At 34.2% G+C, this 20,978-nt stretch overlaps 1 protein-coding gene across 31 annotated transcripts in view; it reads right to left on the reverse strand.

Annotated features, from left to right (window-relative positions):
- The window catches only part of ZFAND6 (zinc finger AN1-type containing 6), a 74,970-nt gene that overhangs the window by 19,818 nt on the left and 34,174 nt on the right, over window positions 1-20,978 (reverse strand). For 6 of the 31 annotated variants that reach the window (XM_081291666.1, XM_081291691.1, XM_081291668.1 and 3 more), the window contains 3 exons: window positions 17,279-17,439; window positions 8,357-8,434; window positions 5,368-5,489 (listed from right to left, as the gene is read on the reverse strand). The exons of 5 other annotated variants lie outside the window; for them this stretch is intronic. The gene's annotated coding sequence lies outside the window, so the exon portion shown is untranslated. Of the gene's footprint in view, window positions 1-4,786; window positions 4,921-5,367; window positions 5,490-8,356; window positions 8,435-17,278; window positions 17,440-20,978 lie in introns of all 31 variants that reach the window. 20 more of the 31 variants (XM_081291681.1, XM_081291683.1, XM_081291685.1 and 17 more) reach the window with 12 other exon arrangements.

Genomic DNA, 20,978 nt, shown 5'->3' on the forward strand with positions numbered 1-20,978 from the left:
TATCAGGATAACTGGGTCATTATGAAGCAAATAATAAGTGATGGAGCTGGGTTTCAATCCAGGTAATCTGGATACACCAAAGTCCACATTCAAAGTGTGGTTAACAACCGATTACAAAGGTCAAAACTTTTCAGAATAACAAGTTATCTTTCTCACCATACTGACATGTGCACTAGTGGTATAAAAGCAAGGTGGATAAAACAGCTGGAGCCTTCCTTATCAAGGAGCCCAAACAAGTCAGTGGCATCAAACTGTACTAGTAGTCTTCTTCACCACTACAGTCAACAGTAAAAAGTATTAATTTTAGACAGGGACAGTGGTGATTGCCTGTAATCCCAATTACTTGGAAGGATGAAGCAGGATTATTCCAAGTTTGATGCCAACCTCAGCAATTTAGCAAAATCCTGCCTCAAAAAGTAAAAAAATAAAAAGACAGGGGATGTACCTCTGTGGTACAGTGCCCCTGAGTTCAATCCTCAGTACTGATACAAAAATACATATAATAATTTCTTTAAATCTTGTCTTGAACACATGAGTCTTATTAATATTTTGTGTAGCTAACTGGGATGCACGCATGAACCACTACTGCTGAACAGAGAAATATGACTGAAGAAAAAAACACTTGTACAACTCTTTATATTGTGAGCTGGCTGAATTACCTTTTCACATGGAAATAATGTTAAACTAGTTATTTGGACTGCAGTATATGGAAACATTCTTGATAACGAATGAAGTGCACCTGTCAAAACTGATAATATTCACTTTCAAGGACAGTATTCAAGCATTCAAATGAAAAAAGGCTTGACAAGTCTTTAACATTTTGAATGTTTCTGGTGATATTGGTGGTGATATTAATGAAATGCAATTAGTCAATATTAAATCAATATATGCAAGATTTGCATAAGTCAGTAAAGTAGTATTTTCAAAGTATCCAATGTGTGATGGTACAAAATCCATTTGAAGTAAAAGATGTCAAGGATAGGTCAAAAAGGTTTTATGTGGTTTCAGATTCCACAATGTAACTATTCTTTACAAAACTAGCAGCTGTCAAGTTTTAGTGTAGTATCAAACAACTACCTCTATTATATGAAAAACTTTTTACTTTTCCAACTACATATGAGACCAGATTTGCTTTATAATACTGTACCAGATTGAATCAAAGGTAACTATGAGAATCTTGCTATTAAGCCAGACCTTAAAGAGAGTTGCTAAAATGTGTTAGTAATGCCATTCTTATCACTAAAAAGTGTGTGTATTTTGGGGATGGGGACATTTTCCATTAATTTTTAAAAAGTAAAGAAGTATTTAAAATTTATAATCTGATGGATAACACTAGATACACTCCTCATAAACAATCTCTTTAGGGTATTATTCACTAATTTTAGAGAACGAAAGGTCCTGAAACCAAAAATTTTGAGAATTAATTGCTGCAACAAAATGTGCATTTTCAATATAGGCAGTAGCACCTCCAAGAGGCAAACACTAATTTTTTGAGGAAAGGAGGCACACCAAAAAATATCCCTTCCTCTTTATATATAAAACATAGACATATACACTATATATAAATAGATACACAGTATTATCTTTGGATTGAAAATTTTATGGAGATGTAGGGGCAAGTTGTTAAGGGAAAAAAAAGTCTAAAAGGGCTCCTTGAGGGGATGGGTAATAGATAAATACTCTACTTCTATATAAACCACAAGTAAACATTAGATAAAAAGTACAATAAGATAGGGCTGGGATTGTGGCTGAGCAGTAGAGTACTCGTCTAGCATGTACCAGGCCCTGGGTTTGATCCTCAGCACTACATAAAAATAAATAAATAAAATAAAGGTATTGTGTCCAACTACAACTAAAAAATAATTTTTTTTTTAAAAAGTAAAATAAGATAAAAAGTACAGTAAGACCATCAAAAAGCTTTTCTACCATAATACTTGCTTTGTAAGAATGAAATTCAAAACCATGTAACTCTAGCAATTTTTCCCAAGCCAAAATGCCCTGCATAGCAACAAATTAACAATGATTATAACTCAAAAGGCACAAAGGGTTTCATGAAAAAAAACGAAATAAAAACTCAAAACTAACCTGTTTATTCATCATTTAGGACAAAAAACCAGTACCTTTTAAGAAGATTCTGAAAGATCCAAAGCCATAAAAGGGTGACTTAGTTTATCTGAATGTATAACGCTATGGATAGAATAGCTATGGAGAAAATGGAAATCCTGACGGCCCTTGGTGGTGTAACTTTTTGGTAAGTAAACAACTTGCAGAACACACCAGTTGGCATTCAAATGATCAGAGAGAAAAAGGAGAAGGCAGAACAATTCCATAACTGCTGCAGTGGGATTCTAAAGCTGCAAATCTAAGAAGACAAAGTGCAAATGCTCTGCTAGAAGAAAATGGATCAGCATAGCATAATTTTTAAAAATTCTGTGAATGGAAGTGAATTCATAAAATGAGTTCAGATACTTTATTACATAAATTCATAACTCATTACTCCCTCTAACAACCTAGAAACACTCAAAGTAGTTATTCAGAGTTTACTATGGGGCAGGAACTGTTTTTATTTTACTTATCTATCATTTAATCCTCTCAAGAACACTCCATGTTGGTGCTATTGATATCCTTTCCTTCTTCTCCCTCCCTCCAATAAGTACTGGGAATTGAACAAAGGAACCTTCTACCACCTAGTGACATCCTCCAGACCTTTTAGTGTTATTTTTTGAGTAAGGATCTCTCCAAATTGCCCAGGCTGTCCTCAAGTTTCTGCTCCTCCAGTCTCAGCCTACTCAGTAGCTGGAATTACAGGCCTGAGCACCATTTTAAAATGAGAAAAATGATACTCAAAAAGTCTTAATTTTCCCAAAATCACACATCTAGCAAGTAGCTACGTCTGTATCTTTTTACTGAACTTAAAAATAAGAAAATGACTGTCCATATCTCTAAAGAATCTACAATTCTTCAAGCATTCATGAAGTCTTATTATTTAAAATTTATTTATTTAATCTTCGAGCATTCATGAAGTCTTATTATTTAAAATTTATTTATTTAGCCTTAAGACATTATACAGCTTTTATTAGCTGTAACCACTCCCCTTCACCAACCCAGTATTGGGGATTGAATCCAGGGGCACTCTATCACTGAGCAACACCCCCAGCCTTTTTTATTTTTTTGAGATGGGTTCTCCCTAAGTTGCCTGGGCTGGCCTTGAATTTATGATCCTTGAATCACTGGGTTAGAAGTGTACACCACCCACACTTGAGTGGCTGTAACCACTCAAGAAAATTTATTTTTGCTTTACATCTTTTTACCAAAGAAGTTCTTATCAGTATGAAAAATTCAAAATTAAATATTTTAAGACTGCTAAGAAAATTTATTACCAACTTAAAATTCTGATAAAAGAATAGCAATGAATGAATACAAATAAATAACCTCAATTATAATGGCAACATGTCAATTAAATTTATTTCCCTTTGCTCCATTTCCTAGTGTCAGTCATCAAGTTCTAGTAATTTTTATGCTCTTTCCCATTCCAACTTTTAAGTCTTCTTACTTTACACCTACAAGATTTGTTTGTTGTTGTTTTTTGTTTGCTTGTTTTGTGCTGAAGATGGAACCCAGAGGCTGTATGTGTAACTCCTGTATTATTTTACTTATTTTTTCCCTTTGTTTTACTATCCTTTCTCCCAATCCACTTATTTAACCTTCTCCTGGAATGGCCAGTTCTCATCATACTACTTCTGTTATTTTATAATAATTGCCCCCAGGAGGAATAGTCAATATATCAAACATGCTCTCCATAATTAACCCCAACCAGCCAAATTTCCCTGGAAAGTACACTGTGTGAAAAGGGAATGGCCTGTGAGTCATGCTGGCAATAGTCTGAATTCCAGCTTTGCTGTTTTATTACCTTGGACAGGTTACTAAAATACTCTAGCCTCAAATCCCCAAGAAGGCACTTAAATTATTTATGTAACCGGATTAAAGAATGCATACAGAAAGCATCAACGTAGTGCCTAGCACATAGAAGAAGTAGAATAGCTCTTATTCTGCTCTGCCTGAAAATAGAGGATGTTTGGTTCCCACCCAACTCATGCTCATTCCTAGAAACAAGTTTTTACCCAGGTGCAGTGGTGCATGCAACTGCTCGTGAGGCTGAGGCAGGAGGATTGATTGCGAGTTCAAAGCCAGCCTCAGCAACAGCGAGGCGTTAAGCAATTCAGTGAGACCCTGTCTCTAAATAAAATACAAAATAGGACTGGGGATGTGGCTCAATGGTCAAGTGCCCCTGAGTTCAATCCCCAGTACCCACACCCCAGGCCCCAAAAAAGAAACAAGTTTTTAACTCATATGGCTCCTTTCTTAGTAAATGCTGTCCATTTTGCTCTCTGCCTATAACAATCCTATTTCAGGAAATCAGCTCTATCTTCCTAAAGAACTTGCCTGAACCACCGCTTGGGGTACTCAGTATAATTCACTAAGTATACAACTCATTTCCCAGCTAAACTGTTAGGTCTATTCTTCAAATCCCATTTATGCCTAACATGAATCCTACAAAATATTTTACTAATCATACTTCATTATTGTTAAAAGTTTTCATGTTAAGCAAAAAATGATTAGTTTCCATTGAAAAGGAGAGGAAAACATCATGAAAAACCGTTTTTACTCTGCAGTACTCGTAACTTCTATACTGAAACAGCTATTCAGTAAGAATGACTAATAGCCTAAGGCAATTATAAAATGCATTTTTTAAAAATTATTTTTCAGTTGTAGTTGGACGCAATACCTTTGTTTTATTTATTATTATGTGGTGCTAAGGATCAAACCCAGGGCCTTGCATGTGCTAGGCAAGTGCTCTACTGCTGAGCCACAACCCCAGCCCTGACATGCATATTTTTTTCATTTCATTGCTTTCTTCTCCTGCAGGAAACATAATTTACAATGATGAATTAGTCCAGAGAAACTGTGAACTGGCCAACTTGGATTAAATCTAGCTCAGTCATGTTTTGATGGTCAGCACATAATAAATTTTTTAAAAATTGTTATTGAAAAATAAAATCTGAATCACTACTGGAAGAGGTAAGAAAAGCCTCTCCTACCCTCTGCATTTATTTAATCACAGAAAATTAACCACTTAAATTGGATAATTCTCTGTAATTGTAGCAAATGGAGATCCCAAAGGGAGCAATTTATGGTACATCCTTCTATAATTTTTATGTTTGGGGTAAAGGGGGCACCAAGAACATACACATATTGCCCATATAATAGTTTGTTTTCAGAGATAACAAAAAATCTAGGAAAGTTCATAAAGTAAATAGATAACAAAATACATCTTGATATAAAACACGTGGGAGAAATGCTACTCACTCTGTTACAAGAATAGGGACTTTGGATTAGGATTCTTACTGTACTGAGGATGCTTTGTAGTTCTCTCTGTATAGCAGTCCCCAGTTCCCTATGTCAGATTTTCTTTCCTGCTGTTGCTTGGGCTGAAAGACAAAAAGGCGCGAGTCTGGCTAACATGAGGACAATATCTATGGGGATACTACATATTCTTTCCTAGCAAATAATTAATGCATCATTTCCAACATATTAGGTCACATAATAAGAAACCCTAAAGTTAATTCCAGTAAGTACCAATTTCACTTTCCTATTGGCAGATACCACATATACACATTTTGTGTCTGACTTCTCTCAAATTATTCATGAGATTCAACCATTCTGTTTTTTCTAATAGTAATTTATTCATTCTTATTGGTATACAGCACATTCTACTGTACAAAGAAACCACAATCTATTCTAGTGCTAATGGGAAGTTTGGAAATTTCTAGTTCATATTTCAATTGTGAATGTTATTTTATGTATCTTCTGGCTGAAAAAAATACACAATTTGGTTCGGTACACATCTAGCAGTAAAAACACTGGGTCATACACTATATGGATATTATTCATTCATTCCAAAGTGGTTACACAAATTTGTACTCTCCTAGCAACGTATAAGCATTCCGGTTCTTCCACATCTCACCAATATTTAGCATTATCTGCTATTTTGGGCTGAATGGTGGCCTTAAAGACATGTCCATGTCCTAACTCCTAGAACCTGTAAGTACTTCTTCATAAAGCAAAAGATGCCATTTAGAATTTGGAGAAGAGGATTTATCTGTATTATCCAGGTGAGCTCTAAGTGGAATTATATGTATCCTTTGAATAAAGAGCCAAAGAAGAGGGAGTGGTTTAAGATAGACACATAGTAACACTTGATACTGACTTCTAGGCTCCAGAATCAAGAGAGACATTTCTTTGAATTAGCCATCCAGTTTATATTAATGTTACAAGAGCCCTAAGAAATGAACATATCTGCCTTTTTATTTTTAAATATTCTTGTGGCTAAACAGTGATATATCAATGTAGTCTTACTGATATTCCCTGCCATTAAGTCTAATACAACTAAGCACATTTTTATATATTTATGAGCCATTTTGGTGTCACCTGTATCCTCTTTTGTTAAGTGCCTGAAGTTTTCTGGGCTAGGGATGTGGCCCAGTGGTAGAATACTTGCCTGGAATGCATGAGGCCCTGGGTTCTATCCCCAGCACCAAAAAAAAAAAAAAAAAAAAAAAAAATTATGCAAGTTTTTTGTTGTATTGTTTCCCTTCTGCTCCTTATGTCTTCCACTTCTGGTGTCTTAGGTTAAAGTAATCTAATTTAGATTTTGTTAACAAATGTTTTTTTTTTTTTTAATGGTGCTTTTAGATGTTATTTTAAATAAACGTTTGCCTACTCCAAGGTCATAAAGACATTCTATATTTTCTTCTCAATTTTTTAATTTTATCTTTCATATTTAGATACATAATCTATCAGGTTTTTTTTTTGGTATGAAACGAAACAGGTGTTTAAGATTCACTGTTTTCCCCATAGGATATGTAATTGACCAAAAAATATTTACTGAAAAGATCACTCTTTTCCTATTACAACCCATTCTCATCTTTTTCCATCCCCAGGTATCACACACGAATGGCTCTTTTTCTTGGTTCTCAGTTTTGTTTAACTGATCAATTTGTCTATCCTGTTTTAAATTACTAGAGTTTTAAAAATATCCTTAGGAATATTAGAATTAATTACTAAAAATCAAACTGTCTGCTAAGGATATCTAGTACAAGATTCAGATATCTGGTATTGTTCTTACTCATGATTTCATTGGTTATTCTTATTCTTGGCTCTTTGTACTTCCACACAAATTTTAGATTAAGTTCATCTTGGGAGCAAGGGGGGTGGGGAGGACGGGCAGGCTGTAACAGGGATTCAACCCAGTGGTGCTCTACCACAGAGCCACATCCAGCCCTTTTTATTTTGAGAAAAGTGTCTTGTTAAGTTGCCCAGACTCAAACTCTGCGATCCTTTTGCCTCCGTCTTCTGAATGTCTGGAATCACTGGGATTATAGGCAGGTACCACCACACCCCACTAGCTTACTAAATTTTACTTAAAAAAACAACTTCATATGTTAATTTAGATTTCTATTGAATTTAATCAGGGAAAAGAAGAGGAGGAAGGAAGAAAGATAAAAGAAGAGGAAAGGAAGAGATTAAGCATCTTTAAAAACATTTAACAAAATGTTTGTTGTTTTAAACTTAGTTGCTTCCAGGCACTAATCTGTTATGCAGCAAGTGATGACTAATATAGTTACTGGTATATGTCTCTGCTTCTGTGCTTGCCTTCCAATAGTCTATTTTCAATGGAGCAGCCAGTGATTTGGAGTAAAATATAAACCAAATCACAATGGTTTCTTATTCAAAATCCTCCAATGGTTTCCTAACTCACATAGGGTAAAAGCAACTCTTAACCATGACTAAAGGGATCCTCACAATCTGCAGCACCCCTCCCCCTTCTAGTTGTCTCTATTAAACACATGCCAAGTATGTTCCTATCTCAAGACATTTGTACTTGATTCCTTCTATTCTCCAAAATTTTTATGACTAAACTCTCTCCATTCCCCTTAAGTCTTTGCTCATCACCTTTTCAGGTAGACCTTCTCTCAATACCCTATTTAAAATTACCCCCACTGTACTTTATAAACCTTCTCAGTATTACTATTCTTTAATGCCTTTATCTTAATTTACTATTAAACTTATTCTGTCTTCCCTCTAAAACATTACCTTCATAATGAAAGGGGTTTTTGACAATTTTGTTCACTGGTGCTTAAAATAAGGCTTGGCAAATGTCAGGCACTTAATATTTGTTGAATGCATGACTGAAACTGCTCTGTCACCTTGCCAGCACACTGCCGCTAACAGGCAAGAAACTAAAAAGAATCATTTTAAAGAAATGGAATTTGGCTGGGCATGGTAGTGCATTTACCTTTAATCCTGGCTACTTGGGAGGCTGAGGCAGGAGGATCACAAGTTTGAGGCCATCCTTGGCAACTTAAGTGTGACCCTGTCTCAAAACAAAAAAAATGAAAAGGGCTAGGGATATAGCTCATTGGTAAAGTGCCTCTGAGTTTGATCCCCAGTACCACAAAAATAAAATTAAAGAAACTGAATTTGCTATTAAGAGAGTAGACCCTGCTAGTAGGATCTGTTGGAATAACATATGGTTACACAGTTTGTACACTGGACAAAGATGCCTATCCTCATGCTCTAAGCTTTTGAGCATTTTTTTCAATTGAATTCATTTAGAAATGGGTTCATTTAGCAATCTGCCTAATTTAGCACATACCAAACAGTAATTTTTTTTTTTTTTTTTTTTTTTGTGGTGCTGGGGATTAAACCCAGGGCCTTGTGCATTCGAGGTAAGCACTCTACCAACTGAACTATGTCCCCAGCCCTCAAAGAGTAATTTTATGAGTGAAATTTAAGTTGTAAGTCAATTTTATGTTCTCAAAACTGCCCTTGGTTCTGTACTGCTTACCTTGAAGAATAAGACATAGTTTTTACCTACACAAGGCTACTTAATATCTTTTGCAAAAAAAGGACGGAAACCCACTCAAAATTTCCCACTGGCTTCCATATCCATGGACATTCATTAAAATTTCTTCTCAAAAACACCAAATAGAACTCAACTCAACATAAAATAAGATCTGTAATACATAAGATCTATACACATAACCTTCTCTTTAATTTCTTCTTCTTTGACCTTAAAGCTTGTAAGCCACATAACCATGGCTTTCATGCAGCCGTTCAACAATGCTTCACCTCCTTGACCTAACCATTCTAAGGAATCTCTCTTCTACCCTTTAAGGCAAATCTCCTACTTGGTTTCCAACATTTGTAAATGATTCTCTCTCAAGATTTTTTAGTTTAATACTGTCATTCTCCAAATTTAAATCTCTTCTTGCTCCCTTGAAATTCAGTAAAAACTTTCAACAGAAATAATTGGCTTAACTTATTTACAGGGCTGGGAATGTGGCTCAGTGGCAAAGTGCTTGCCTAGGATACAGGAGGCTCAGTTCAATCCCCAACACGTAACAATAAAACACACTATTTACATAGTGCCTTGTGTACCAAGCCCTATTCTAAAAGCACTTTATAAATATCAGTTTCTTCATAATAATCCTATGATGTTAATATTATCACCATCTTTATTTCAAAAACAAGAAAACTGAGGCTGAGTAGTTGAGGAAACTGTTCAAGGTCATTCAGCTAGTAAATGATAGAGCTGGGATTTAACAGGAGCAGTCTGGCTGGAGTATACCCTCTAAGTCAACTCCAGAGGTCTCTCTGGACCCCCCAGGGATTCTTAAGATCCTTTCAGAGATCCAGGAGGTCAAAGTGTTTTTCATAATAGCAAGAACTTTATCTTTTTCATTTTGTTGGTATTTATGCTAAAACAAGAGGGTAAAAAAAAAAGAGTTGGAACCTTAGCATGGATGAAGGCAGAGCACTAAACTATACTAGTAGTCATTATATTCTTTATTACCATACCCTCACAGAAAGTTTCATACAGGCATATTCTTGATGAAACAAAATTATTAATTTTATTAAATCCTGATACAGATAACACTCTGCTTTACCTCTTTGATCTACTCTGGGATCTTGGTACCCCAGAGTAAAAAAAAAAATCCTTCCTCATTCTAGTTTCCCATCTATGTACCACAAATTGAAGTCTACTTTTGTACAGATTCTAGGCTCATAGCTACTAAATCATTCTCCCATTTTAGAGAAATAAATATCTATACAAATTGAGAAGTAAACAACTATCAGTTACTTATAATAATAAATGTCATCTTTTGTGAATTGAAATATGACTAATGAATAAATAAGAAGTCTGTTAAGGCCAGAGAGACTGTAATATAAAACAAAAACACCGAATTTAACACAAAAAACAATTATCTAGTTTGAAAGAGTTGTAACTGCAGCATTCTAGATTAGGTCTGTAAATTTTTCCTTTTCTAAAGCACCAAACAGTAAGTATTTTAGATTTTGTGGGCCAAACTGGCTCTGTTACAATTGCTCAAATCCACCTTGGTAGTGAAAAAGAAGTCAGACAATTGTGGAGAAATGGATGTAGCTGTGTTCCAATAAAACTTCTATCTACAATAAAATGTAACTGAAAAGATTTGGTTAGCAGACCACAGGTTTTGGCAATTCCTCCTCTATGATCAGTGCCAGGCATGTAGAAGGTACTCAAACACTGGGCGAATAAACGAAAGATTTCAAAATTAGTTTGGTTAGAAATATCAGGAAAAACATAACAAAATTCCATGGCTGTAAGCCAGTTTCACTGTCTTTTAATACAGAGCTCTTTGTTCAAGGATATCTCAATAGACTTCTTTGTGATGTCTACTGTTCTGCAAGGCACTATAAAAGAAGTTTATGACACATGGTTCTGCTCTCTAGGATCAATGTAGGGGCCTGGGAATGTAGCACAGTGGTAGAGTGTATGCGTGCTCAGCATGTGCCAGGCTCTTGATTCAATCCTTAGCTCAAAAAAAGGATCAATGTAGGTACTAGAACAGAAATATTAATGTCTGATTTCATGTACCTGTACGGGTATCTATGTAATTCCAAAATTACAAATCACAAAAATACAAAATGCTAAACTGCTAACTAAGAAACACCAAATTACAAAGTTTGAAATACAGCACTCTAACTTCATAGCAATATTTTTGAAAGGACTTCAAAATGACTGCAAGATATTCCAGAACTTGACTTCTCTTTTATTAGTTAAAATATAATACTTTGGGAAATGGATAATAAACATCTTGAAAAGAGGCATAACTGTAAGTCATTACAAAACAACTTTCATACACATAGGGTCATCTTGATATATGGCACAGTGAAAAAAATAAAGGACTAAAAGTTGGTTTCAATTCTATCACTTACTATAAATAAATGGTCAGCCTTAAGTTTCTCATATGAAGATAAGTGTGATACCTGCCTTTTCTAATTCATAGGAATTTGAGTAAGATCAAGTGGGGGCAGTATTGGCAGAAAACACATTATGACAAATAGCAATAAGAAGCTTAGTACAGATTTAGGTGGCTGAAAAGTCAAACATATGCAGTTTATAATTAGAGAGAAAGTAGCAAACTGTCAAGAATTTACTAATAGTTGCAATCATAAATCCAAGATTCCTTATTTACCCATTGCTCATCAAGGGCAGGTACATAAAAAGCCTCTTTGCCACAAAGATAGATATCACTTATTAGGAGTTTTCTGAAAATGTCTCACTTTCATCTGAGATCATACCACTTTCTTGATGAAGTATGAGGGAATGATTACTAACATCCTCTTCTCAAAAGTTTATAAAATGATACATCAATTACTCTGAACAACTGCCAGCAAAAATTTTTCTAAATGCTCATACTCAGCATTTATAATTGTAAAAGGATGAAAGCAAGTACAGCTATACACTATATAATGATTTTTGGTCAATGACCAACTCCAAGTATAACGGGTGGTTGCATAAAATTTTATCACCTGTTGAAGTCTTAGCCATCTTAGTTTGTGTGAGTATATTTTGCTCGTGCTGAATAGTGAAAGTGTCCAAAAACTCATTTCTCAGAACATATCCCAATCGTTAGGTGACATGTAAATATAGTCTATCTGAGGAGAATTCTGTGTGCTTGGAATATAGTATGGTTAAGAAATGATCCTAGAAACGGAATAAAGCCACATCATGAAAGTTTAGTATCCATGATAAGGATTCTACATTTTAACCTGCAGACAAGAGGAAATCCCATCACCTAAACAAGAAGAGCTCAACAAGTGCCTCTACACATACTATCATTTTTATATACCTCATATTGTTCTGCAAAGAATTCAAAGTGACTTTAAAATGCATGCTGCATGACAACATCAAAAGTCAGTAAAAATGGTCAATCCAAGGGAAAATGGTAAAAAAGATATTAGAAATATTGTCAATAAGCAAAATGTAATATGCCCATAGGGGTCTATTTGATAATTAGAAGCTATTCAGCTGACGTTATTCTTCTTAGCATCTAACACAAAGACAGATATGACTGGTTAGAAGGCACAATATTCTAAGAACAACAAAATCAATTATTTAGGAGGAATACAATTAAATCTTGACCTAAGTAGCAGAACAACACTTCACCTAAGAGTTCATTGGTAGAATACAATATGGATATGGTCTACAATATCTGTAAGGTAAAATATGAATTTCTAGTGTTGTTTCTGGTACCACTTTTCCATATAAACCAACAGTATCATGGCCAACTTCAGGTAACACTTTACAAGGAGCAAGGCTTACAAATAAAATCTTAAAGCATCTAAGGATATGCACACACTTACATACGTCATTTAGGCAATCCTTCATAAAGGGGGGGGGGGAACTGGGTAAACTGGGCCACAAACCTCTGCTTCAAATAATACATTCGTTTTTAGTATTTTCACAAACCAGCTTTCCATAAGAGATTTAATTTGAAACAAGTTCAAAATTCAAACTCTATTTTAAGTCCTTGATTAAGAGCAAATCCATGCCAGGTGCAGTGGTGCACACCTATAATCCCAGTGGCTCAGGAGACAGGAGGATTGAGTTCAAAGCCAGCCTTAGCAATGGCAAGGTGTTAAGCAACTCAGTGAGACCCTGTCTATAAATAAAATACAAAACAGGGCTGGGGATTTGGCTCAGTGGTCAAGTGTTCCTGAGTTCAATCACCAATCCCCCCAACCCCTGAAATCCCCAAAGAAAGAGCACACCAGTAACAATTAACAGTAAGCCAGTCTTAAAGTAGAGTCCATATATTTTCATGAACCTTTTAGAATACAACAAGGTCACTAGGTCAGTGACTAAAACAGCCACCCCACTTCTGAATTGAGATACTCTTTGAGTACCCAAAGATCACTAATTTATCTCACTAAATTCTTCAAACTTTTCCCCTAAATTAAAAAATAGGATCAGGATACTACACAATTATATATATTAGTAAGCACTCATTGAAAATGTCAATTCATCATTATTATAACTAAGCCCTTACCAAGTCTATAGGAGAGTGGTCATATTCTCATTCTCATTCTCTCTCACACACACACACACACACACACACACACACCCCTCTTTTTAACAACTTAAGAAGTTAAAATTATTCATTGCCTCCTTGCTAACATTCCCTTCTAATACAATCCATTAGAAGTTTGTAAGTGTTGATGCTTACTCAAGTTTACAACAACCCTATTTGCTCTTGATGTCCTTTTGGAACCAGAGATAATCCCTCTAGAAAAGTTAATTAGACCTAGTGAATAACTGCCCCAATGAAGCAACCTACAATCAAGGACTGGGGCAGGGAAAAGACAGAATTCCAGACACATAACTCTTTTTAATAACTCCCCCTTTTTCTTTCTTCAGTTAAAATGGATTTCTGTTCCCATGTGTTTGGTTCCTGATTAAAATCTAGTAAAGCATATGGAAATGGTAGGAGACCTTCAAGGATACATAAAATTATAAGAGGCTATGAGGGGCAAGGGGGAGGGGAAAAAAAAGGGAGAGAATTGAATAACAGCAGGGGAGGTAGAGAGGGAAGATGGGAGGGGAGGGGAGGGGAGGGGGGATAGTAGGGGATAGGAAAGGTAGCAGAATACAACAGACACTAATATGGCATTATGTAAAAATGTGAATATGTAACAGATGTGATTCTACAATCTATATTTGGGGTGAAAATGGGAGTTCAAAACACAATTTGAGTCTAATGTATGAAAGATGATATATCATGAGCTATGTAATGCTTTAAATAATCAATAAAAAAATTAAAAAAAAAATCTAGTAAACAGCAATTTCTTCCAGAACCTAAGACCATGTTTCTACCCTTGGTAACTTCCTTAATATGTACAAAGTTCTAAACATAAAGTGAATTATCATGGTGAAATTGACTACTTTTAGCCCTTAATGGGATCATTCAAAACAGGTAAGATTCTCTTACAATTACGACCTCTAACTGAAATTTCAGCCTTCTAGAAAGATTCTAATACATCACACAAAACATGACCAACTTTCAAAGGTACTTCTAGATTAGGAAGAATTCTGACATCTAAATATTACAATTTTTATTTTCATAAAGCACACAGACTGCTCACTTTAATACAAAAAGCAGTCACTGACAGATATCAATACATGCAATATATCTGTTAATAATACTTTACTTAAAATAACTTTAACTACATTACAATGAATTTTACAAACTGCCTAAAAATCACTTTATTAAAACCCAGAGAAAATAGACCTAACTTTCTCCAAAATTCCTGAAGAAAGTACTTTTGCTTCCCTTTCTCTTCTTTTATTGAGTTAGAGCCAATACAAGAGTCCATTTTTCATGTTCCAGACAAACAGAAACATCATGCTTAATATATATACTTTATCTAGTGTCCAACACAGTAGCCATTTAGCCACCCATGGCTAGGGAGGATGTGAAATAGGACTAATGCATGTATCAAATAGAGAACAGGAGCGCAGAGGAGTAAAATTTCTACTGTGCTGAGGAAGTTTCTCAAGATGCTTTAATTGAAAATACCCTACTTTGTGATTTCCAAATTCTTAATCCTGAAGCCTTAATTATAATCTGTTGCTTCGAGGATTTATAAAATGCAATCTAGTATTCCTCCTCTTAAAAGAAAATAGGTTTAACAATATTAATCATAGTTTGTAAGTGTTGATGCTTACAAGTTTACAACAACCCTATCAGGTAGTAAATTATTACTGTATTTATTTTACAGATGAGAAAACTGAGGCACAGTAAGTTTTACATGATTTGCTCAATATCATCTGGCTGTTAAAAGGAACACCTAGGGTCCAAAACCAGGCAGCCTGACTTAACCATGTCCTGAGCTTTACCACAGCTTAGGAACTCCATTTTAGTCATCCTGCAGAAACAACAGAAAAAGAAGCTAAAATTCATTTATAAAAACAGGTAAAATTCTGTCATAGAAATGGGCCCAGGAATGAGAAGTCTAAGTTATGTGTTAAGGTACCCGGTAGGACAGGACAACAGGGGTCAAAGTGGAAGAGTTTTACATATTAGTGCTCACACACTCTCACATGTACTTCTATCCCAGTTAACTACCTTCATAGCATTTTCCTCCACACCCTTGATAGAAGAGTAATATAGAACACAGGAATCATCTCAAAAGAGATAAAAGGAGAAAAGGGAAATTTGGTACCAATTTACTATCATACAATTTTCTCCCAAATGTCCCAAAGCTATAAAAGCTTTTCACTTTTCCATTGTATATCCTGTCTAATCTCATTTTAAAATCAAAGTTTCATGAATATGTTCCAAAGGCTTCTTTCACCTTGAATTTTATTTATTTTTGACACTATTTAAAAAAGAGAGGGAAGAATATTGGTAAGTACTATAAGCAAAACAGCAGCACAAAATTAAACTTGGCTTTACAAGTGAAATGCCAAATGTCTGTGAACAGAGAGTTAAATCTCATATTACAGACCTTAAAAAACTTCATTAAAGTGAGGCTTGCCATCATTAAACAAGAAGATTACAATATTTCTTTTTTAGGGTTACAGAAAGATTAGGAACTAGATAACCTCTGGAGACTCACATAGTATTGTGTATCTACTGACCAATCCAGAGAGGCAAAGATGGGGTAAACAGAAACCTTTGACTTTTTCAATGCAGCTGCCACATACCCTTTGACTACTTTCATAAAACATCAATATTTAATGTACATTCTTAATATGCATCTAAATGTCTTCTCATTCAGTGATTCTAAAGAGCATCTGTTTTTATTTTCTTTCAGTCGACACATTTGTGATATTAAAGATAAAAGTTTGTGATAGTAAAGATAAGTTTCACCTAAGTGTAAATGCACCATGCAAATAACATCCCTTCTACTCCCTGCCTCACTAAACAGTTAACAAAATCTTGTAAATTATTATTTACATGCTCATCATTCTGTTTAATACAACATTTTTTTTAAAATCATTTCATCCGTATAGACCATGCACTGCTCTAAAGGGGAATGGAATTCAATTTAGAGTCTCATTCCTAAAGTCCAGGAAGAAAAAAAAAGGAGAGAAACCCAGACACCTTCCCAAATGGATTCTTGAGATGATAGCTTTTAGTAATAAAGAAAAAAAATTTTCCCTCTATTTCTTCAATAAGGATTTATATTATTTAAAGTACCTTTAAAAGTAAAAATTGTCAAGTTTAAAAAACTCTCAATTGCATTTAGGGAATAAGAGTTCCTTTATTTTGAAGTATATGTTCTCTCTGACTGTATTATTAAATTATTTTCAGGAACAATTTTCTGCATTAACATCAAACTTCATATTACTAAAATATATCTTTATGGTTGGCTGGTCAAAATACTCATTTGGAAAGGCTTAAATCATCCATGAATACTTATACACACCCATCCCTGCTACTTAAGAGGCTGAAGCAGAAGGATACAGCCCAGCCTAGGCAACTTAGCAAGGCCCTGTCTCAAAAATAAAAAATAAAAAGGGCTGGGGATAGCTAAGTGGTAGAGGTAGAGTGCCCCTGGTTAAAAAAAAAAAAAAAAAAGGATAAAAACAGCAATCCAAAGAATGATGATCTTCTGCTAAAATTGATAACACAGGTTTCAATGCTTAGAATAATTTTGAAAAAGACACATGGTCACTAATTACATTAGTTGCATATTACACAAAAAATAATTTACAAATAAAAATCTACCATCCACCCCACCCTTAGTATCCTGCCCACCAGAAAAAAAAATGGACCTATAAAAATGTCTTATGCTGACTTAAGTATATCTTCAAGCACTTCAGATTTTAAAAAATTAAGTTCTATGCCCAGTTACATGGTTACAGGCTTAATTCTCTACTCACACAGTTGAGGTTGATGAGCAAACAGCTGTCCTGTATCTTGAGACAGACATTAGCTTCCTGCCTTCCCTATTCTCATAAGCAGCTACTTAAAGTTTGAGTTTTATGCAAGAAAACATTTTAAAGCCTTCAGTGTTTTACTGCAGCAGACTTCAGATTCATTCCTGTAACACATTTAACATGAAACAGAATTGAGACAGTTGAAATTTATCAGGTACCACATTTTAATCATCTAAAAATCTTAAGGAGTGCTTTCATTATTAAAGCTATATAAAAATGGATGAGTTAAAATTAAAAAATAAAACCTTCCATTTGGTATTTGACACTAATGTAAAAATGTAACAAATATAACTTTAACCCATGGATTTTTTTTTATATCCAGCCACAGAGTTGGTAGGCAAGGAGCTTTTCTTATAATCATTTGCACACAAAGTAAAACTAGACATTTTTCTATTTTCCTAAACCTTAGCTAGTTTTTTAAGGAATAATTAGCAACAAAATTAATAACACCTTTATAAATAGTAGAGTGTCTCAGTGTCCCAAGTATAACCCTGTTATATCTCCTAACAGAAGGAGCTATATTTTTCATATCTATCATAAAGGTTTATAAAAGTACATTTCCCTACAAATTCAAATTTCTATAGTACTATTATTGCTTCAGATTAATCAAGTGGTAGAAGGGTTCTCTAAAAATAAACATTTCCATAAGAAATATTTATCCTAATCAAACTGAACTTTCAAAACAAATCATAAACAAACAAACAAAAAAACCCCAAAGATTTAAATACTAGGAAGTAAGGGTTAGGGACGAAGCTCAATGGTAGAACATTTGCTTTGCATGTTCAATCCCCAGAACCACATACACAAAATAAATATCAATAGGATAAAAATCTTTATTTCTAGCCTGGTGTGGTGGTACGTGCCAGTAACTCCAGCAACTCAGGAGGCTGAGGCAGAAGGATCGTAAGTTTGAGGCCAGCTTTAGCAACTAAGAGGGGCCCTAAGTAACTTAGTGAAACCTTCTCAAAATAAAAAATAAAAAGGGCTGGGAATGTAATTCAGTGATAAAACACTCCTGGGTTTAATTTCCAGTACCAAATAAATAACTAAATACACAAGTAAATAATTTCTCTATGCCATTAACAAATACATATTATACAGTCACAATGATAGTCCATACTTCCAAAGTAAACTGTAAAATGATTTTAATTAACTTAAAGGATTCACTTTTTTTTAAGTTATACTCCCCAATAAAAATGAGGTGCCATTTAAAAATTTGTCATGGGTTATTCTTAATAGCCTTAATGTTTATATTCTTAGCCAATCTAATTTTTAAATAATATTTTAGCACTATTACTATATGTAAACTTTAGTGCAAAATTAACTGCATCAGAAAGCTATAGACAAGGAGAATTTTCGTCTTACATGTTTCAACAGTTTTTCTTTTTCACCTGTATTTTTCCCTACAATTGTAAGTAAACTTTAGGAGATACATGTATACTTCAATAAAAATGTCCTAGAAAAAACATATCTTTTTCCCTACATGTACATTGACTTCGATATGTGTGTTTATATTGACCTTAATTTCTATAGTAAATTTTGGGAAAAGCTTTAAGATTTTGTGAACATAGTAAATGTACTATTTATACTAGCAACATGGTTTATAAGAACACCAGGAAAAACAGCATCTAAACACTCTAATTTCAATAATTAAAAAGTATTATTGAATGCTGAAAATACTACATATGTGCTGTGCTATAAAAGTAACCAAATGTTTTAGAGTTTATTCAAAATAACAAACATTTCTTTATAATCTACTCAAACTGTGCAAATATAAACAAAAGATTTAAGAACTCAACATCTCATAAAAGTTGTTAACTTGTATCTTTCATATAAAGAATTACATGAACACTTAATCCTTACTCCACCTAAAAAGCAGTTGGTATAATTACCAACTCTTTACAGATTATCAAACTGTGAAGAGTTTGTTCACAGAGCTAGTTAAGTGACATAGTTGGGACCTGGCCAGATCTACGTATGTTTAAAACCTGCACACTTTAGCATCAAGCTAGATTACAGGCAAATAGTGATCTGTTGTATTGATAGATCAAATCACATCTAGAATTAGTATGTGGAATAGGGTATCAGATGCTAAATATGAAACTGATAACTGAGTGTTTTATAACAGAATGGTTATAAATTCAGAAAAGCCATCTCTTATTAAAAACAACTTCATGCAATATGAGTGATATAGAGAAAAGGCAAAGGGACATATTTTAAAGAGATGTTAAAGAAGGAAAAGAAAAGCTGGTTTATTTCACATGCCACAAGAGTTCTCAACGAAATTATAGCCAGGCATGGTGATGCACACCTGTAATCCCAGCTACTTGGGAAGTTGAGGCAGGAGGACAGCAAGTATAATGTTATCCTGGGCAACTTAGGGATACCTGGTATCAAAATAAAAAATAAAAAGTGCTGGAGTTGTAGCTCAGTGGACAAGCACCCCTGAGTTTAATTTGCAGTGCTAAATAAACAAATAAATAAACAAAGGAACTTACATGAGCTATCTGAATTGTATCTCAATAAAGCTGTCAAACAAACCCAAAATAATGTATTCTGGTTAAATACTCAACACTTCCTAATGCTAAGGAATACAACAAAAGGAACAGGTTACTGCCTATAGTACTATGAAGCTTGTGCATGGAATATCTGAATTAATACCATCAGAGTAATAAGTGATTCAGGCAAAATTACCAAAGTATGTTAAATACTTTGTGGATAAAAGTTTGATGAGAATTGCTAAATGTCAAGTCTCAAAGTACCTCTCCACAAATTACTGATTACAAAAAGAAAAATAACTTTTAAGTGGAGGAACTTGCAGATATCACATTGACCAGATCAAATTTAGTATTAACTGATAATGAGACAAGAGGAAATGTGCCTCCTAAAAGGATACAGTGAGAAGCACGCACTTAAAACGTAATATTCCTGTCAGAACTACATTTCCTAAATTTAGTCATGAACACAGTGATGAAACCAAATTGAGGAAATTCTACAAATAAGTGGTTTATCACTCTCTTTAAAAGTGTCAATGTCATTAAAAACCCAGAAAGACTGAGGAAATATTCCTGACTAAAGAACAGTAAAGAGATGTGACAACTAAAAGCAATGAATGATCCCAAGTTGGACTGAAAAAAAGTTTTATTAAATAACATTATTGGGAAAACTAGTGAAATCCTCACTGGATAACATCAGTTTACATTTCCTTAATTTGATAAGATAATATTGTTGTATAAGAGAATGTCCTTGTTCTTAGAATCTGTTTGTTGACTACCTATCATGCAGAGGCCCTTGGTTCCATCCCCAGCACTGGGGGGAAAAAATCATTTTCTTGAGGAGTACATTTTAACTATTGGTATTTGCATTTTTCTTGAGGATTACATTTAACTAACTTTAGCTGGTATTGCACTTTGTTACTGCTTTGTTCAGAATGTAACACTGATATAATGCTTTAATTAATAAATTTAATCTTTTTCATTAATATGAAAAAAATCTAAAATTGGAGTATTACTTTTACATAGTAAAGGGATATGATGCATGTAACTTATTCTCAAATGGTTCAGAAAAAAACAATCTGACAGTGAATGACAGAACAAATGGTAAAATGTCAACAATGGTGCATCTTACTCTGGTATGTAGCAAT

The sequence above is a fragment of the Spermophilus citellus genome (genome assembly GCF_964194105.1).
Source record: "Spermophilus citellus genome assembly, chromosome: 4".
Taxonomy (NCBI): Eukaryota; Metazoa; Chordata; class Mammalia; order Rodentia; family Sciuridae; genus Spermophilus; species Spermophilus citellus.